Consider the following 21,063-nt stretch of genomic DNA (forward strand, 5'->3'; position numbering starts at 1 on the left):
TACTCTACAGTTGGTTTTAGAATTTATGGAGGAGAACGGAAATAAGGAATATTTCTGTCAATGTAAAGAATACTTATCCTCTTGGAAGACAGAATTCGTTTTCTTAAGAGACAATTTCATACATTTATGAAGAAAATTTAAGCATGACTTGCTTACTAATCTTGTATAAAACTTCATGTAATGTATGCATTACAGGAGTTCAAATACACATTATATAGACATATATCTAAAAAATACTAAAGAAAGAGCTGTCTTGGATATTTTGTTTCCATATCTTCATTATCTCTATACTTTATGTGTACAGTAAGAAAATTAAAGGACCTGGGACATAAATGTTTTGAGAAAGGAAAAGAATATTATTAGTAAAGCTTATAGAAGGATAAGTTTCTAAAGTTACTAAAGTTTCTGTGAGGTAATACAATATTGGATATCTTTGCTCATGTAAAATATAACATGCAAGTCCAGTTTATGAGAGAAAATACAGGTATTCTACTTGAAGCAGGGAGAGTTAACCTGGAGCCTTTCTTGCTTAGTATCCCCATAATCCCTCCCTCTAAATTTAATGACCAGTTTAAAAATCAGTAGGCAATAATGATAAAAGTGATTATCTTTGGCTTAGTAGGAATGCTGATATTCTATGTACTCTAATAAATCTTTAGAAGTGATATAAAGAACACTCTAAAACTGCCTTTGTACTCCTTTTCTGAAAAAAAGTTTTTTGCCTTATTTCTGCATTACATTCACATTTCTGCTGTAAATAAGCCCTTCCCAGGGCAGTGCTAACCTTTAACCTAACAGCTATTTCATTCTGCTTTGTGGTGGTCTTTTGTTTAATAAATTTTAAGTGTACTTTGTTTTAACTACCTTTGAAACATGGGGCAACTCATTTTTGCCCAGTAGAGATGTAGTTTAAATTCCATGTGTAAATATGCCAGTTATTGGGGTGAGAGGAGAGCTCAAGCTCCAAGTGAAGCTCTGCTGTTTGGGCCAGTGCAACAGTTTCCTGTGCCTGTACTTGTCCAATTTGTGCATTGATCCACAGTACCAGAGAGCAGCAGAAGAGATATTAAAATCTGAATGTGTTTTAAAGGTTATTCTATAATTAAAGATGTCGACTCTAAAATCTAATGATGTTTGCATTTTCCTTTCCTGTCACACACCCCCAGCAAAACATGGCTTATGTAATCACTGGAACCATGACTCTGGTTAGTATGCATTGTATGAGCATTACTTAATTTTTTTAAACTTTAAAATATATATATATACACAATAGTGAAATATTGCATATATGAATATAGTAAATTGATAAGCTTTGGGGTAAACCTAATTTATTTAACATTAACTGCATTCCTAAATACAAGTTTTTACATTTCATGCTCATAAATGCTTTTCATCATCATATCAAGCAGCATCAGTGTTAAACATAACCCAAAGGGAAGGCAAATAAGAGAACAGGATATTATTGCCTAGGCTATGGATGAGAACCAGGTTACAGATTACAGAGAGATAAATAGCGGGGTCCATTTGTGACTTTTTGCATTTGCATCAAGAAAAGTAGTCACACCGATTCTTTACCCTCTTCGTCCTATTGCAGGTCATAATTCGATGCTTGCTTCCTTCTGCTGTTGGACTTTTAAAACCTATGAATAAGAAACCTCCCCTGCAACTCCTAAAGGATATAAATTGACTTCAAAATCTGGTAAAAGGTAAAAATCTATTGGCCAGGATGTGCTTTTTAAGACAAGACCTGAGTAAATCCATTTTGAGGCAAGATAGCTTGCTTCCCCTCCCTGCAAAGACTACTAATAATTGGGACCTATTAAAGTTAGTCCTCCATGTTGCAATATTCTTTTCACAAATGCCACAGTGGTATTGTTTCACAGACGTTTCTAAAATAGTAACAGTCAAGAAGTACTTTATAGTGGCTTATGGTCTTGCTACACCCAAGGTCCACTGCACTGCAAGATTAGCGGAGAGGGGTGCATTAGTCAGGGTTATCGAGGGAAATAGAATCGACCAGAGATATCTGTACACAGGATGAGAATTTATAAAATTGTCTCACATGACCATGGGAATGCACAAGCCCAAATTCCAAAGGGAGGCTGCAAACCAGGGGCTCTTATGAAAACCCTTGCTGAGTTCCCCAGGAGACACTGTCTGCCTGAAGTGGAGATGAGAATTCTCCCTCTGAAATGCTGAAATCATTTCCCCTTTAAAGGCGTTCAACTGATTGGATGAGATGTCACTCATTGCTGGCGGTAATCTCAGTTTATTGTAGATGTAACCAGCCATCTATGCAATCAACGCACTGAATGATAGCAGTCCACGAAATGCCCTTGCATTACAATTAGCCCAGTCCTTGCTTGACCAAACACCTGGGAACCATTACCTGGCTGAGTTGACACATTAGCCTAACCATCACAAGGGACAAATTCTTCCAAAAACTAAATGAACCACTGTTTCTTGGACAAAGTAACTATTCCTTACCATTGGGGGCACAGTCTCAGTGTGGCATTTTTTTCCTGATCAATTTATGAAAGTTTAGTATCTTGTATTTTTAGGTTCAGATCACTGTGATTTGTCTCCAAAGGAATTAAGATCATGCGTTTGACTTATAAAACTAGAAAAATAGTTTATAAATCTACCATGAAAAATCTCACATGTGACTATGATCTCTTTTATTTCCCCACATTTTCTTCATTAGCAAGGACACCTTTGTAAAAAAAACAACTCACTTAGAGTGGCATGTTTAAGTTGCATGATCCCTGTGTTCATCTCTGTAGAAGACCAACTTATTTCAGTTAAGTCAACTGAAATAATGACATAAAACTATTAGGACAATCTGAGGCATCTTTCCAGTTTTAGGAATGCCCTTTCTCTGAAACCTCACTCGTATTTTACTGTATTCCATTTTAGGGTTCCCTTGGTGAAACTGAAAAATAACATGGGAATTTGAGGAATTTCCCAAAAATTACAATTGTATTCATCAATAGTGATGACCTTATTGTAATGCTTTCGTTGATATTCTCATCTAATCTTGTGGTTACTACCTCAGATACTTCTACGACTGTAGCCTAGCTTTGTGAGCTTCAGACTGTGTATGTATAACCAAATGCCTCTCATTTCCAACCAGATGTCTCAAAGGTATTGAAAACTCACATGTCAGGAACTGAACATTCTCCAAAGCCCTCCTCCAATCCTGTCCTCCGCTGTTCCCAGGCTCAATAACTGGCAGGATCACTACACAGTTGCAGAGAATGGAAAATAAAAAGTAATCTTTAGCTTCTTCTTCACACCACAGATCCAATCACTTCCAAATCCTATAGAGTTCACTTTCTGTGTCTTTTGAATATGTTCATTGTCTCTATCTCCTCCTTCAATACCCTACTTAGATTTTCTCAAACTAGGTAGAATATGAAAGGTGGGTTACTTTTTTTCTTGTAGTACTTGCAGGTTTGATAAACCACATATGAAGTGACACTGGAGCTTTGAGACCTCTGAAGTTCAGTATGGTGGTTATGGTTCCAAACTAACATGGAGTCATAAATCCAATGCAGTGTGGAGGAAGAAAGGCAGGCAATAAACTTGGGGTGAAACTACCTTCCATCTACTTATGTATTGCTTTTTCCCCTCATGCGTTTTGATGGTTGCCATTCTTTAAGATCAACTATGGAGTGCTATATGTATGTGTTTCAGTTCTATGAAAATCTAGAGTAAAGTTAGGGTGATAAGAGATAAACTGAAGGCTAAAATGCTCAGACACTCAAGGTGGTTTGGCCAGAAGGACAATTAAAATGGGCCACCAGTATCTCTTGTTTTGAACACCTGGCCAATTATTTCTCTTTCATATTACTTGAAACTAGGGCCTTAACTATCAATACAAAAACAACACAACTGTCCACTTGACTTTCTGTCACTACTTATTGAAGGCGTTTGTGCCAGGCAACGCGTGTTATACTAGGAATATGACTGAACAAAATAGCCAAATTTTCTTTCAGCTTCAAATCTGCTAGACTAGGGCGGCATCGATACACTGGAGTTCCACTGGCATTTTGCCATTAATGGTCTGTCTCAATACAAAACGCTCCCAGGTGGTCTTACTTCCTGAGTGCTAATGAGCTTATCGTCATCCTGACAGCAGGTTTATGGGCGAAAAGACCAAATGATTTTCTTGGGGTTGGGTCGACCTAAAGTGGACTCCTTCTCTTCCTTCGGTACCAAAAAATTCGACTTAGGAATGCCCTCGGGGGCTGGGCGAAGGCGATGTTGAAGGGTCCCGGGAAGTCAAAATCGAGATAAGGGTAGCACCCTCAAAAAAGCCTCAGTTGATGGAAACCCGGAATTTTGTATTACCCAATTTCCCCCTGAAATGGACTTTTAGAAAAGTATGCAAAGGAATAACAAAAACGAGGTATTAGAACGATAGAAACAACTCTTAGCTGACCGTTTCTCATAACCGGCCGAGCTTCCCATGAAGAGCAGGAAACGGTGCCCCAGGAACCCAGCCAGCCCTCGAGCGCCTGCGTACTGGCGCCCGCCCGCAGCCCGAAGCCCAGGGATCAGGCACTTTCGGATTCCGTCAGAACGGCCTGTTTAGAGGATTTTATTTTCTATAGCCACTGAACATATGCTGCAACTTAAAAGAAAAAAGGAAAGTAAAATATCCAAACTGCGAGAGATTGTAGGGATTTCTTAGCCCGCTCCTTCCGCCGGCACTGCCAAAGGCAGTCCCTATTGATAGTTGCTAGGGCTTGCGGTCCTGGGTTTCCATGACAACACTGAGCGTTCAGGGGAAACGTGAGGAGAGTGATGCCTGGCGGGAAACACAATTTGTGGCTTCGGATTGCAGGTGTCCGTTTCCCATCACTTTTGACAAGAAACGGTGCTAACCTTGCCCAGTTACCGAGTTCGTAGCGCTGGCGTGTGTGAGGCTCCTGCCTGTGGGGGAGGCCGAGAGCGCGAGCTGAGCCGCTCGAGCGTGGGCGCCCCCCGAGGGTGCCCGGGCAGCTGAGGTGGGCCGCCCGTGTCTTACCCGGCCCCGGCGCTGACCCAGTGGACCCTCGGGCTTCCTAGTTAAGTCGATGGCCCGAGAGACACAGAGGCCTGCCCAAGGCAGAAAAACCCAGCTGAATCAATTCTATACCCCGATTTTAACTCAAACATTTAATTAGTGTCTCTATTTCGCTCTCTCTTCTTTTTTTTCCGTACAGGTCAGTATACATCCCTGACAAATCCCAGTACGCCGCTTTTTAGTTGAACTAAACAGCACTTTTTTGGTACTTTAAAAAATAGTAGACTTAAGAAAATGACATGTAATTTTGTACAACATTTTACCAGATTTTAGTAATTCTTCTAATTGAAATCATTCTTTAAGGTTTTTTCATTCACGTACAAATAAATGCAAATCTGTCCTACAATAAGAATCAACTAGACTTGTGGTCATATTCATTACTTTAAAGCTGTCTCTAGGCTCACCTTCACCTTTTGTGTGTGGGGGGGAGATTGTGTTAACCAACTCCCCACCCTCTTTTTTCCCCCTCCGTTTTCTCTAATATTCTGACTATATTCAAAGCTCTCAGGAGATATTTGTAGTGTGGACCTTAAAGGTTTTGATGGTTCAAAGCATGATACCTTCTTAGAGAAATTCAGCTAATTTTCTGAATCTTCTGTGAGGGGCAGAGCTTAGTAGAGAGTTCTTTAAAAGCAATGACTTCTTAGGACGCCTCTTCCCCTATTAAACCCTACTACCACCTTTGTAACTTCTCTGCTTTAGTCTGGCAGGGAACAGTTTGTACTGTACTTACTCCACCAGTCTGCTCAGATTATTCCACTTTACTCAGAAAATCCTCTTTCTCCATTTTCATCTACCAAAATTCTACACTTAACTTTGAAACCCAACTCGGATCCCATCTACTCTTTAAATGCCCCAACTTTATGCAGTCCTTCTCACCTTTGAACTTATATGTGAAATACTGTGGAGGTTCATCTTTGTACCTGAGTGTCTGAAAGTGTGTCGCATGTGTGAGTAGACCAGTAATTTGATATTGTTTTTCTTGGCTAGATGATCCTTAGGGTTTTAAATATTTTTTGTTACTCTTCTTGTGAACTAGAAGCAATGTTTCTCTGTTAGGCATGTAAGGATGTAAGGATGTAAGTGAGATTGATAGAAGCTCCATCTAATGCTCCTGAAAACTACAGTAGGAGCTTTTCTATCCAGTAACTTACGTACCTTTGTGGTACTTCCTGAGCTTAAAAAGAGAAAACGTTTGGTGGATCACTCAAAACCCCTTCCTACATCCCTCCAGAATAAGTTCATCCCTGAGGAAATTCTTCTTTCTCTGACTTATGCATCTAGTGCTGGTGATTGTCCTGAAAACTTACTGCCTCCTAAGGAAATTAAAACGCTAAAGGTGTGTATTTATGTATATAAAGTACTTAGAAACATTTATCATTTTGCTATTCAATTCAATAAGTAGTTATTGAGCATATATTATATACTACAGATATTCTTAAAAACATTTTAATAGTAATATCCTAGACTGAAAACAAAAGTCATTTGTTTTTGTGGCAGTTTGACATTATTTTATGAATCTCAAAAAGAGAAAGATTATGTCTGTAAACTAATGTATTCCTCTAGATGTAATATCGTTTGATTGCATCAAAGTCAGCTGAGGGGCCTTTGATTAGATTACCTGTTAAGATTGCTCTAGGGCAGGGGTTCATAACCTTTTTTTGTTCCATGGACCCCTTTGCCAGTCATGTGAAAACCATGGACACCTTACTAAGTCCACACTATACTTTGTGTTATTTAATAAATATATTACACCTGCACCAACATGTCCCCACAAGAATAATGGTTTTTTGAATTTAAATTCAAGCTCACGAACCCCTTGTTAAGATCCTCTGCTGTAGGGCCTTTCATTGGACGCAGTTGTGTCCTCACCCCTTGCTGGGTCTAATACAAATGGACACTCTCTCAGACAGAGGAGTAGAGAAATCTGTCATTTTTTATCCTGCCATGTGACAGAAAGGAGAAGTCTTTAACAGTTAAGGCCTCAGGGAGAGATGACTCATTTGCCTGATAGCTTACAACTGAAATGGGGAAGAGAACAGAACAGCCAAGACTGATAATGGAAGCAGGAAGAGAAAAGCCTTATGCCAGCTTGTAGCTGAAATAGGAAAGAAAGCAGAGCAGTTGTACCACAGAGAGGAAGGCTTGAGGGGAAAGAGAAACCAGGCAGAGATGGCCTGCCATCTTGCTTCAACACATGGCAGCTGACTTCGAGGAGAAAGCACCTCTTACGGTGCCTTGAGTTGGACTTTTCATGGCCTTGAAACTATAAACTTTTACCTCAAATAAATCCCCTTTAAAGCCAACAGATTTCTGGTACTTTGCATTGTCACCCCTTTGGCAAATCAAGACAGCATGGATGTATGTTTCCAGTGCAAGTGCTTTATATTTCCATTAACCTATTTTTATGTGGATTTACGAAAAAAAATTTTTTTTAACTATATAATTGTTCTAGTTTCAGTCTTTCTGCCCAGGGAATATATTAAGAATTATAGAGGAGTGAGGTATATGGGAACCTCTTATATTTTTAATGTAACATTTTGTATGATCTATGTACATTTTTTAAAAAGACAAAAAATTTGCTAAATGAATAAATTTAAAAAGTCAGACACACACACAAGAATTATGCTATTTTTTTCATAAAGCATCCAAATGCACTTAATATAAATACTCAAAACTATTAACAATAGATTTCTTTTGACTAGAGTACTTACTGTTGTATATGCATATGTTTTACTTTTCTCAGGGTAGTCTTCTGCACCCTTTTGATAATGTCTGGCATCAATCTGTTTGAAGGAACAAGTTCAAATACCTGATTGACCACCCCATCTCTCTAACAGAAGCTGGAAGGTAAAGAAGGAGAATAATGGGTTAGATGCACTTGAAGAGTCAGGAAAGGTGTACGTATCATTTTCTCTTTCAGTATGATTTCCTGCGGAGGGGCAGGATTAGAAAAATCATAAAATCCAGATTTTAGCGCTTGCGGGATCTTTGATAAATCAGATACACTCTAAAGAGTACACAAGACCACCTTTTTTTACACATGATCATTAGGATGGCTATGGATACTCTTTTCCCATACTTCTCATTTCTTCAAATTTGTTTTTTGAATGGAAAATTATTTCATGTACTTGTTCATATACTCTTGTACATCTGCTGCACCATACTAAAATGGACAAGATCAGACAGACAGACTACCATTTGTGGAAGCAGATTTGGCTCAACTGGTTGAGTGCCTGCTTTTCACATGGGAGGTCCCATGTTTGGTTCCTGGTACTTCCTAAAAACAACCCCAAGCAAACAAATGAAAAAAATAAGTTATGGGAGCCAATTTGGCTCTGTGATTGAGCACTGTCTTCCCACATATGTGGTCCCAGGTTCAATCCCCAGCCCCTGGTACCTCAAAAAAAAAAAACAAACAAAAAAACATATGTGCCCCTTTTATATGTATGTATATCTTTTTTTGGTTTATCTGAGAGGAAAGAACTAAGTAATGTAGGTTCATGATATGGAAAACCTCAAGGAACAAGTGTTTAACATGTAGTTCTCCTCAAAGTGAACCTTTAACTTTTAAACTGTTTCAGATGAAGTTAGCAAATACTATTTGCTATTTTTATATCATTCCTAAATATATTCTAAATGTCAGCATTTTCCTGGTGATGATCATGACCTGCTCATTTGTTAATTAGAGTCTATTTATGAATTTACTACATGTGAGCTACTTACTTAAATGCTACTTCATCTGAAATAAGTGTTTAAACTTACCATATTTGGGAAGGTTGATCTTTCTGAAGCTTCATTTTCTCATCTGTAAAAAGGAGTAGTTGCTTCATTTTGTGTACCTCCCAGGGATATTTAAAATATAAATTAGATAATGAATACCAGAGCACTTGTAAAACTGTAAGGTGCTATTTAAATATAAGTTGTTATTATTCAGCTGGAAAAAGTGGCAGAAACTTGGCCTAGTGACTTTAGTGTCCTGGGGCTTTAGTATTTTATATCATGCCTTCAGAACATGGTTATTCATAATTAGTAGTTATGAGACATTTTGAAGTACTTTGAAACAGTAGTGAGCTATATTTGAAGGTAGCAATAAAATGACATAAAAATTTTAATGTCATGTAATTTTTGGCTTAGAATTTTAAAAATCTCTCTATGGAGGTAGGCAGACTATTGGGTCCCAAGAGATATCTACACCATAAGCCCTCGACCCTGTGAATATTATCTCACATGGCAAAAGGGACTTTGCAAATGCAATCAAGATTGCATTTGAGATGGGGAAGATTTTCCTAGATGATCAGGATAGGCCTAATCTTTAAAGTCCTTAAAAGTGACAGATAGGGCTGAAGAGCAAAGCCAGAGAAGTGACACAAAAGAAGGAGGAGGTGGGTGAGGAGAGAGTCAAAGCATGAGACAGCCTTGAGCCAAGGAGTTACAGTTGCCTACTAGAAACTGGGAAGGGCTTTCGGTGACAACCACCAAGGAAACAGGATTTCAGTCTTACAACTGAATTCTGCCAATAACACAAATGAGCAAGGGAACAGCTCCTTTCCTAGTGTCCTGTCAACACATTGATATTAGCCTGGTGAGACCCATGTTGTACTTTTGAACTACAAAACTGGATGATACTAAATTTGTGTTTCTTAAGCCCTTATGTGGTACTTTATTATGGTAGCAATAGAAAACTACCATACATATACACAATTATTAGCATAATTAATAAGACAACTTATCCAGCAACTTCATCTCTCCAGAACACAACATAAAATAAAAACCAAACAAGACAATCTCTTCTGAGTAATGTTTTTGAGAGATCTATTAATGAAAAGGTTTAGTGCAAGAAATAAAACACTCTAGATAGCTTAAGAAGGAAAGGATTGAATACAGGAAATTGGGTATTTACAAAATTGTTGGAAGTGCTAAAGGAGCAGATATGAGGCAGGACCTTCAGGAATGATTCCCAGAAGAGGATAGAACTGAGTCCCAGCGAAACTACTGCTGAGATTGTCATAAGAGGATTTCCCCTTCTTCTGTCAAAAGAAGATATACGTATGACCAATAAGTACGTGAAAAGAGGCTCAATATCATTGGTCATTCAGGAACCACAAATCAAAACCACAGTGAGATACCACTTTACACTCACTAGGATATGTATAAAGAAAAAAGTTAATAACAAGTGCTGACTAGCATGTAGAAGAATCGGAACCCTCATACATTGCTGATGGGAATGCAAAATGCTAGAATAACTTTGGAAAATAGTTTTGTAGTTGCTCAAAAATTCAACAAAGAGTTACCTTACAACCCAGCAATTCTACTCCTAGATATAATGTAATCAAAGCAACTTTCTTTACCTGACTAAAGGTCACAAGTCAAAACTATACAAGCAAAACTTATACTTACTGGTGATATCTTAGAGACTTTGCCATTAAAGCTCGGAATAAGATAAGGATGCCAGTTATAAGCCTCTATTCAACACTGTGCTAATTATTACAGTGTATGAATGTGATATAAAAGAAAGGAGAAAGAAAGAAATCGAGAGAGAGAGAAAGAGAGGGAGTGAGGGAGAAGAAAGAGAGAAAGCTGTTCTTGTTTGCAGAAAATCTGATTGTCTACAGAAAGAACATAAATTCACAGAGAAATCCCTGGAACTAAAACGTGTTTAGAAGGGTGTTAGATAAAAAAAAAAAATACACAAAAATAAATAGCCTCCCTGGTGGTAATAACTAACTGAAAAGTATAATAGAAAAAAATAGTTTTCACATAGGAGCAGAAATTATGTAGCACCCAGGCATTAATTTGTTAAAAGATGTTCAAGACCTCTATGAAGAAAACTATGAAAATATTATTTAACAGTTTTAAGGAAGGCCTAAGTAAATGGAGATATATATCATGTTCACCACTTAGAGTACTGAATAACATAAAAATATCAGTTATCACCAGGGCAGATGGCCCCTCTTTGGAAATGGTGTTTATGTGTGATGAATCTGGACTCAGATGGGATCTCCCTTCATAAGACTTTCATGCTAATGTGCTGGAGGTGCAGTTAATGTTGGGGTTTAAGATATATTTAAGGGATTTGAATCTTTGGACTGACAATGTGATAGCCAGGTCCTGAGCCTCAACAGACTCCAGCACCTACAATCTGATCTATTGGACTTACCACACTCAGCTAAGATGGAGTTGAAGAAGGACAACCACCACACCATGGAGCCTAGAGTGATTACAACTGAAAATGGGAGGATTGCATCCAGCATCCATGTGGAATCTGAGCCTCCTCTTGACATAGAGGTACAATGGACACAACCAATCCAATGTCCACATAGAAGAGGTGGCATTGGATTGGGAAAAGTGGACATGGTGGACGATGGGTATGGAGAAAGGCAGGAAGAGATGAGAGGTGGAGGCGTCTTTGGGACATGGAGCTGCCCTGGATGGTGCTTCAGAGGTAATCACCGGACATTGCAAATCCTCACAGGGCCCACTGGATGGAATGGAGGAGAGTATGGGCCATGATGTGGACCATTGTCTATGAGGTGCAGAGGTGCCCAAAGATGTACTTACCAAATCCAATGGATGTGTCATGATGATGGGAACGAGTGTTGTTGGGGGGGGGAGAGGGGGGGTTGGGGGGGTGGGGTTGAATGGGACCTCACATATATATTTTTAATGTAATATTATTACAAAGTCAATAAAAAAAAACATATCAGTTATCTCCACATCGATCTAGAGGCTTGATGCAATTTTAATTTTTAAAAATCCCCAAAATGAGTGTGTGTGATTCTAGGTAATTTAATTCTAAAATTCATGGGAAAGGGCCAGGAAATATCAATACGATTTTGAAGAAGAGGGTACTAGAAGTTGTCTTATTAGGTATTTAGAGTCATTTAAAAAGACTATGGTGATATTGGCTCAGGGGATAGAAATATAGATGAAAATAACAGAACAAAAGCCCAGAAATAACATATACACATGTTGAAATTCTATTTGACTGTGGTAACATCACAAAGCAATCGAGATAGAATGGTGGGACTGTGACAAGTAGTTTTCAATGTGAGAAAAAAGTGAAATTAGATTCCTACTAGCACCAACTAGTCTAAAGATTAAAGACCTAAATGTGCAAAGCCAAACTCTGCAACTTTCAGAAGAAAATATAGGAAAATACATTTACTTTCACCAAGGAAGGAAAGACTTCTTATACAAGATGCAAACGCTAAGAGATAAATTTGATTATATTACAACCAAAAACTTATGCATAAAAAAAGACACTATAAACAAAATGGAAATACAAATTATAGAATGTGAGAAGGTATTTGCAATGCATATACCCAAAAATAGAAGAAATTTTAAAAAGTAATTGTACAAGTTTCATTCTTTGATCTCAGGGCAATAAAACCAGCTATTAATAAAGAATACAGGGAAACGGACTTGGCCCAGTGATTAGGGCATTCGTCTACCACATGGGAGGTCCGCGGTTCAAACCCCGGGCCTCCTTGACCTGTGTGGAGCTGGCCCATGCGCAGTGCTGATGCGCGCAAGGAGTGCCGTGTCCCGCAGGGGTGTCCCCTGCATAGGGGAGCCCCACGCGCAAGGAGTGCCCCAGTAAGGAGAGCCGCCCAGCGCGATAGAAAGTGCAGCCTGCCCAGGAATGGCGCCGCCCACATTTCCCGTGCCGCTGACGACAATAGAAGCAGACAAAGAAACAAGACACAGCAAATGGACACAGAGAACAGACAACTGGGGGAGGGGAGGAATTAAATAAATAAATAAATCTTTAAAAATAAATAAAAGAATACAAACGAAATAATTAAATTATAAGAATAGGACAAAAGTTAAGCAAAACAAATATTTAAGTATAAGAACAGAGCAGTGAGAAAATATTTAAAATAATAACACTCCATTTCAAAAGTTAGGAAATATTATCAAAGCTATGTTAAATGCTAAAGTTACAAGCTTGATGTTTTTACTTTTTTCAAGGAAAGGAGAAATGAGAATATTAAACACAAGGATTTAAAAAAAGAAAAACAACAAAATTTATAAAAAACCAAGAGAAAGGAAAGAATAAAGTAAAAAAGAAAACAATCTCTTAGAATATAGGAAAATGTATAGAATAAGTTTAGTTACTTAAAAAAATAAAATAGGCAAAGCTTCAGCAAATCTAAAGAAGAAGGAAAAAAACTCATGATAATAAAATTAAAGAGATTCAGTACTAGATAAGGAGGATATATTTTAAGTATAAGACAATACTTGGAAAAATAGTATGTTATAAATTTGTAAATCTAGATGAGATGTACAATCTTCTGGAAATGTATACATCACCAAAATGAGAAGTATAAAATCTAAATATACCAATCATGATTGAAAAAAAAAGAAGAGGAGAATTCCCCCCAGAAAAAAGTTTAGGCCTATAAAACTTTATGGGGAAAATATTTCAATCCTTAAGGAATAAGCTATCACTATGCTCTGATAATTATTTCAAAATATTGAAAAATATGGAAAATTTATCTCATTTTCTTTTACAAAGCTACACTTGACATCAAATCCTGAAAAGGACAGCTCAAAAGACAAAGAGAGAAAGAAAAGAATAAACCTATGTAACTCAGAAGTTACACAGAGAAGAAAATCCAAACACAGAAAACTTTGAGTCAAAAGAATATTCCAAATAGAGTTTAACCTAGAATGGAAAGATTTTATAACTTAATATTAGAAAAATCCAATAATATAATATATCCCATCCACAGCTTAGAAAAGAATAGCCAAATATTATTCTCAGTAGATGCAGAGAAGATATTAAAATTCAACAGGTACCTCTTGTTCTTAAAATGACTACAAATTTAAGAACTCATTTTTTAGCCTAATGAAAGTTTTTATTTCAAAATATTTTAAGTTAAAAATCATCCCAAGAATGAAATACTAAGGCAGTATTGTTCAAATCAGAGATTTTAACAGGAACAAAACAGAGATAATGTTTATTGCCATTTTTATTTAATTTTCATATGGAAGTTCTGACCAATGAAATAGGACACAGATGAAAAATAGATTGCATAAATATTGGGAGGGAGAGACCAGATTTACATTTTTTGTAAATGATATAATTATATACTTAGAAACCCAAAGAATTATTCAGCTAAAAATGATTAGAATCAGTATGAGAGTCATAAAAACTGCCAAATATTCAAGAGGTATAAAAGCCAGTAGCTCTCCTGTATACCAATATTATTCAGTTACAGAATGTAATGAAATAAAGAGATCAGATCATAATAGCAAAACTCAACTATGATTTAACTGTTAAAATGCTGAAAACCTCTAATAAATGCCTTGGAACAACTTTAATGAGGATGTGAACAAGCCATATGATAAAAACTACAAAATATTCCTGAAAAATGTTAAAGCAGACTTGAATATTAAATCCTATCACAACCATGCCAATTCTTTTCTAAGGAATTTGTACACTCAGTGTAATTTCAATAAAAATCTCAATAAGGGGAAGCAGATGTGGCTCAAGTGATTAAGCTCCTGCTTGCCACATGGGAGGACCCAGGTTGGGTTCCTGGTGCCTTCTAAAGTGAAGACGAGCACACAGCAAATGGACACAGAGAGCAGACAGCGAGTGCAAACAATGAGGGGGGAGAGGAATAAATAAAATAAATCTTTAATAAAAAATCTCAATAAGATTATTTTCAGAATTTGGCAGAATCATTCTAATGTTCACTGAAAGAATAATTAGGTATGAACAGTAAACAAAAAATGTTGAACCTGAAAAGAAATAGCAGGACAGTGGCCCTACCAGGAACAAAACCATTTTTAAAAGCCAGGTATCAATGTAACACTGCAGAAATGACAAAAGAACAAATGTACAAATCAGTAGCACAGATTAGGTATTCTGAGACCACATTATACATAAGAATTTAATCTGTGGTAAAGAAAATATCATAAATCAGTAGGGAATAAAAGTATTTTTTAAATTGTGCAGGGAGAACTGATTACCAGGAAAAAAATAGTCTTAGTAGTCCTCAAATCAATACATCAAAACTCAAAGATGGTTAAATACATATAAAATTGAAAACTATTATAATGAAACTAAAATGACATAATAAAACTAGAAGCACATGAAAAGTGTTCAATAACTTTAGTCATTGCAGAAATTAAAATTTAAACCATACTAAGCTACTGCTGCACACCCAAAATAATGGCTAAAATGAAAAAGAATGACAACACCAAATGTCGGTGAGAGTATAGAGTAACTAGAACTCTCATGCAGTGTTGATAGGAGTGTAAATTAATACAACCACTTTGGGAAAAAGTCTGACAATTTCTTATAAAACTAAGCATGTGGTTACCCTGTGACTCAGCAATTGAGAAATGAAAAGGCATATGTCCACACAAAAGACATGTACAAGAAAATCTAGAGCAGCAACTTATAGTTCCAAACTGGAAAGAGCCCAGGTGTTTATGAGTAGAGGAATGGGTGCATAATGAAACATTCCTGTTGACAAAAAGAAAGAAACTCCAGAAACACACCACACACAGATGAGTCTCAAAAACATGGTGAATGAAAGAATCCTTACACAAAATAGTTCCGGCTGTATGATTCTGTTTATATAATGTTCCGAACCAGGCAAAACTAATCTATGATGAGAAAACACAAAACAATACTTGCCTCTGGGGACAGAGTGGGAGTGGGAACTGACAAGGAAGGGACAGCGGGGAACTTTCTGGAGTGATAAGTTCTGTATCTTATCAGGGGCTTAGGTTACACAGGTGTATGCAATTGTCAAAACTCACTGAATGATACACAAGATTTGTGCATTGCAGTGTATATAAATTTTATCTTTAATTTTTTTTAATTAGAAGAAAATGTGAAATAATTTTCAAAGTTCTATGTGGGAAAGGTCATTCTTTAGAAAGGAAAAGATTGAAGGATTTGACTATTTTAAATCTTAAAATTTCTGTTTCATACACACACACACACACGCGTGCAAATATCAAGCCAGGAAAAGATTATTATAAAAACTTATTCTAAATCATTGCAAATGTCACCATAACAACAGATATATGGGCAAAGTCTCTGAACAGAAAATTCATAAACAAAAAATAAAATTTGTTAACTAACAGGAAATTTCTTGTTTACGGAAATTAAAATTGTAATTGTATTGAGAGCAACATATATCAAAGGCCTAGGATTTGTATACTTTTCGATTTAGCTGTTTATATGTTTAAAGTAAATAAGAATGCCCCTGCACAAAGATTTAGCTGCAAGAATGTTCTCTGTAATAGTGACAAATCGGCTACTACCCAAATGTGTAACATAGAATATTGATTAAATAAGTAATAGTCTAAACATTGAATGGACTCCTGCACAACCATTAAAAATGATGTTTTCAGGGAGTGGATGTAGCTCAGTGGTTGAGAGCCTGCTTCCCATGTATAAGATCCTGGGTTCAATCCCGGGTACCACCTAAAAAGAAAAAACTCATGATGTTGTAGAAGAATATTTAATGATACTGAGAAGATAGTTTCATCTTGAACAATAAAAAGAAAAGGTTAAAAACCCCTCGATCCTGTTTCTCTCATCCCTACATGTCTGGGCACACAAAGCATTCAGCTTCGATCAACTTCCTCTCACCCCTTCTTCCTTGTTTTCCTTTGGAAGCTGTTCCTGCCTTTCACTTCTGGTGAAGTGGAGATAGGTTGGCATTAGAACTGGGGGAAAAATTAAGCACTTTTAAAAAATGAAAACAAAAGGTTTAAGTGAACCAATTTTTATTGGGAAAAAAAGTATGTGCACATGATTTAAAATTTTTAAAAGTGTGTCTTTTGAAAAGTATGCCTCGTTACCTAGGCCCCTTAATCAGTTTCTTGTAACTCCTTCCAAATATACTTTTTAGAAAGACTACTATCAAAGGCAAACAAAAAGTACAAGAAAACAAAGAGAAGAGAAGGGAGAGGAGAATAAAGAAAAAAGGACTCGGGAAAATTTAGCATCACTTTATTCTATGAGGGCTCTGGACAACCCACGTTTATTTTAGAATATATGTTAAATACTTGGATCCTTCAGCGATCTGGTACTCACTTAATAATACCATTAAATGAAAATCAAATTATTTCATCTAAAATAAATCAATCGGAATCAAAAGTGAGGTTTCTTAATCTAGGGACTGAATAACACAGGAAACCCAGAGGTGGTGGAGAATTGTGGGTGATGGTACAGATGCAAGAGTGTCCTTTGTGAGCTAGAGCAGATGTCCGTCATATTGCAGGGTGATGGAAATGTGGAGAAGCATGGGAAAACTACAACTAGTGTGACCCATGGATGGGGGTTAACTGCAGTACTGTAATATTCATGCATTTATGCCAAAGATGTACTGTGTTGATAATGGAGGAGTATGGCAAAAGTGTGCCAGATATATGCTCTGGACCATAATTGGTGGTAAGAGTGCTCTGAGAATGACTTGGGTTTTCTCATGTAAACAATGAGTGTTATTAATAATAGGTTAAAAACCTAGATTTTAGTGTTGTATCTAAATTTGAAAACTGGCTTTTGTCATTTAGTAAGTTCATTTCTCTGAACATCAGTTTTCTTATCTATAAAAACATACACAAAACGATGCCTCATTAGAACTACTGTGAGGAAGAATTTAAGTTGAAAGCACTTGCCACCGTTTCTTGCTTTGCTCACAGTAAATAGTCAAGAACCAGTAGCTTCTGGTGGTAAATTATTAGAGTTTACAGAACTGTGTACCTGTCTTTCAGGACTCTGGATTTTGCTTGACAGGGAGATGTAATGCCCAATTTAAAATTCTTTACACACAGTGCTGATACGCGCAAGGAGTGTGCTCTGTAAGGAGAGCCGCCCAGTGCAAAAGAAAGTGCAGCCTGCCCAGGAATGGTGCCGCACACACGGAGAGCTGACACAACAAGATGACACAACCAAAAGAAACACAAATTCCCGTGCTGCTGACAACAACAGAAGGGGGCAAAGAAGAAGCAGCAAACAGACACAGAGAGCAGACAACCGGGGTGCGGGGGGGGGGGGGGAGGGGAGAGAAATAAATAATAAAATAAACACATTTCTTTCTCTGTTACTGCCACAGACACTCTAACATTGTGGTTTGAAGCTGTTTGTAACCCAGAAAAACAGGTTCTTAAAGTTAATTCATTCCTGGGAGTGTGCATCCATGATGAATAGGTCCTCTTGATGAGGTTAGTCTGATTAGGTTTGGCCCACCTCATTCAGGATGGGTCTTAATCCTATTACTGGACTCCTTTATAAAGAATGAATTCATACTTGAGAGAGAAAGCCATGGAAGCAAGAAGCTGACATCAGCAAATCCTGGAAGAGAAGGGAGAGACCAGCAGATGTTGCCATGTGCCTTGCCAAGTGCCAGAGGAGGCAAGGATTGCCAACAACCAGTCTTGTAAAAGAAAGCATTACCTTGGTGATGTCTTGATTTGGACATTTTCCTGGCTGCAACACCATGAGTGAATATTCCCATTGTGTAAACCAACTCATTTCATGGTATTTGCTTTGAGCAGCTGTTTTAGTTTGCTACAGGGCTGCCAAAGTAAAGTACCAGAAATGGATTGGTTTTTATAACAGGAAATTTATTAGGGATAAAGGCTTTCAGTTCTGAGACTCTGAAATGTCTAAATCAAGGCACCAGAGGGATGTTTTTCCCAGTCAGCTACTGGTAATTTGGGGTCCTGCCACTCGGTGAAGTTGGCCACCGATCTCTATTAAAGTCCCTGCCTTCCCTTCCAGTATCTGCCATTGGCCAGAGCTCAGCTGTGGGCAAAGCTTGAGCTATTCCATGGGCCTAGCCTCTTGGGGACTTTGTGCTTAAGCTTTGGCTGCTTGTGATCCTCGAGTCCTCCTTTCACACTGAAGGGTGAAAACTGGCAGTGCTCCCTCTCCCTGTGTCTCTTTCTCCATTTTTATCAACTCCAGTAAGAGGGCAAAGTCACGCCTCACTGACAGAGTCCAATCAAAGGGTCTCACACCCACAGGAATGGATTAATTCAAGAACATAATCTTTTTTCTTGGGAATTCATAAAAGAAATTCAAACAGCCACGCTCCACCCTCTGAATCCCAAAAAGGCACATTCTTTACATGTGCAAAATACATTCATTATATCACAATATTTCAAACACCTTAATCATTTCAGTAGCAATGCTAAGTACAAAATCTCATAAAAATCAGTTATAGACATACAATTTGTCTTGGGGCAAAGTTCCCATCTGGCTATAACCTGTAAAACTTAGAAACCAAGTTATCTGATTCTAATACACAAAGGAGGAACAGTCACAGGATAAACATTTGCATTACCATAAGGAGAAATTGGAAGGGAAACAGGCTTCACGGGTCCCAAACAGTTCTGAAAACCTGCAGGGCATACTCCACTAGATTTCAAAGTCTGAACATCATCTCTCGAATGATGTCTTCTCCTCAGGGCTTCGTGGAGGCCCACCCCTTCCAAGGGCTTGCCAGCAGCAGTCCTCTCCAGTCCACCCTCATCAAGCATCTGAGTTCCTTACAATCAATTGACTGAAGAAGAGAAAACTTGGGCCTGGTTTACAGATGGTTCTGCACAATATGCAGGCATCACCTGGAAGTGGACAACAGCAACACAGCAGCCCCTTTCTGGAACATCCCTGGAGGACAGTGGTGAGAGGAAATCCTCCCAGTGGGCAGAACTTAGGGTAATGCGCCTGGTTGTTCATTTTGCTTGGAAGGAGAAATGGCCTGAGGTGCATTTGTATATGGATTCATGGGCTTTTGCCAATGGTTTGGCTGCATGGTCAGGGACTTGGAAGGAACATGATTGGAAAACTGGTGACAAAGAGGACTGAGGAAGAGGTATGTGGATAGACCTTTCTGAGTGGGCAAAAATATGAAGATAGTGTCCCACATGAATACTCACCAGAGGGTGACTTCAGCAGAGGAAGATTTTAATAATCAGGGGATAAGATGACCTGCTCTGTGGCTAGCACTCAGCCTCTTTCCCCAGCCACTCCTGTCATTTCCCAGTGGGCTCACGTGCAAAGTGGCCACAGTGGAAGGAATGGAGATTATGCATGGGCTCAGCAACATGGATTTACCCTCATCAAGGTCCACCTGGCTACAGCCACTGCTGAGTGCCCAGTCAGCCAGCAGCAGAAACCCACATTCAGCCCCTGATATGGCACCATTTCTCAAGGTGATGAGCCTGCTACCTGGTGGCGGGTTGATTACATTGGCACATTTGCATCATGGAAGGGACAGTGCTTTGTTCTACTGGAATAGGTTCATACTCTGGATGTGGGTTTGCCTTCCCTGCACGCAATGCTTCTTCCAAAATTACCATCTGTGGGCTTACGAAATGTCTTATCTACAGCCATGGCATTCCAAACAGCATTGCTTCTGAACAATGAACCCACTTCACAGCAAAGGATGTGCAGGAATGAGCACATTCTCATGGAATTCACTGGTCTTACTATGTTCGCCATCATCCTGAAGCAGCTGGATTGATAGAACAGTGGAATGGCCTTTTGAAGACTCCATTACCATACCAACTAGGTTGCAGTACCTTGCAGTGCTGGGGCAGTGTTCTCCAGGAGGCTGTGTATGCACTAAACCAATGTCCATTCTATGATGCTGTTTCTTCCATAGCCAGGCTTCATGGGTCCAGGAATCAAGGGATGAATGGGTAATAGTGAATGGTAATAATGAATGGGAGTAGTGCCATTCACTATTACCTGTAGTGATCTACTAGTGTGGCAGTTTGTGATTGTTTATGAACCCCAAAAAAGAGAAGGATTATGTTTGTAAACTGGTCTGTTCCTCTAGGTGTGATTAAATCACCTTAGGGCCTTTGATTCAACCACGTCAGTAAGGCATGACTCAGGTTAAGTCCCTGCCCCCTTGGTGGGCTGATAGAAACTGACACTCCCTCAAGAAGACACAACAGGAAGAGAGAGAGCTTCATAGATACCAGAGGAGAGAAGGTGCAGACAG

General features: G+C 38.3%; 2 long non-coding RNA genes across 2 annotated transcripts in view; one reads left to right on the top strand and one right to left on the bottom strand.

Annotated features, from left to right (window-relative positions):
* The window catches only part of LOC131273052 (uncharacterized), a 25,253-nt gene extending 20,724 nt beyond the window's left edge, over nucleotides 1-4,529 (bottom strand). Inside the window, exons 1-2 of the long non-coding RNA XR_009180158.2 lie at nucleotides 4,445-4,529; nucleotides 3,160-3,240 (exon numbers count right to left, since the gene is read on the bottom strand). This is a non-coding gene — a long non-coding RNA (uncharacterized lncRNA). The remainder of the gene's footprint in view (nucleotides 1-3,159; nucleotides 3,241-4,444) is intronic.
* Nucleotides 1,483-20,488, top strand: LOC139436298 (uncharacterized). The gene is made up of 4 exons (XR_011645514.1): nucleotides 1,483-1,706; nucleotides 7,818-7,971; nucleotides 17,882-18,088; nucleotides 19,520-20,488. It is a non-coding gene; the product is annotated as an uncharacterized lncRNA (long non-coding RNA).
* Nucleotides 20,489-21,063: the final 575 nt, after the last annotated feature.

The sequence above is a fragment of the Dasypus novemcinctus genome, chromosome 13 (genome assembly GCF_030445035.2).
Source record: "Dasypus novemcinctus isolate mDasNov1 chromosome 13, mDasNov1.1.hap2, whole genome shotgun sequence".
NCBI classification, from domain to species: domain Eukaryota; kingdom Metazoa; phylum Chordata; class Mammalia; order Cingulata; family Dasypodidae; genus Dasypus; species Dasypus novemcinctus.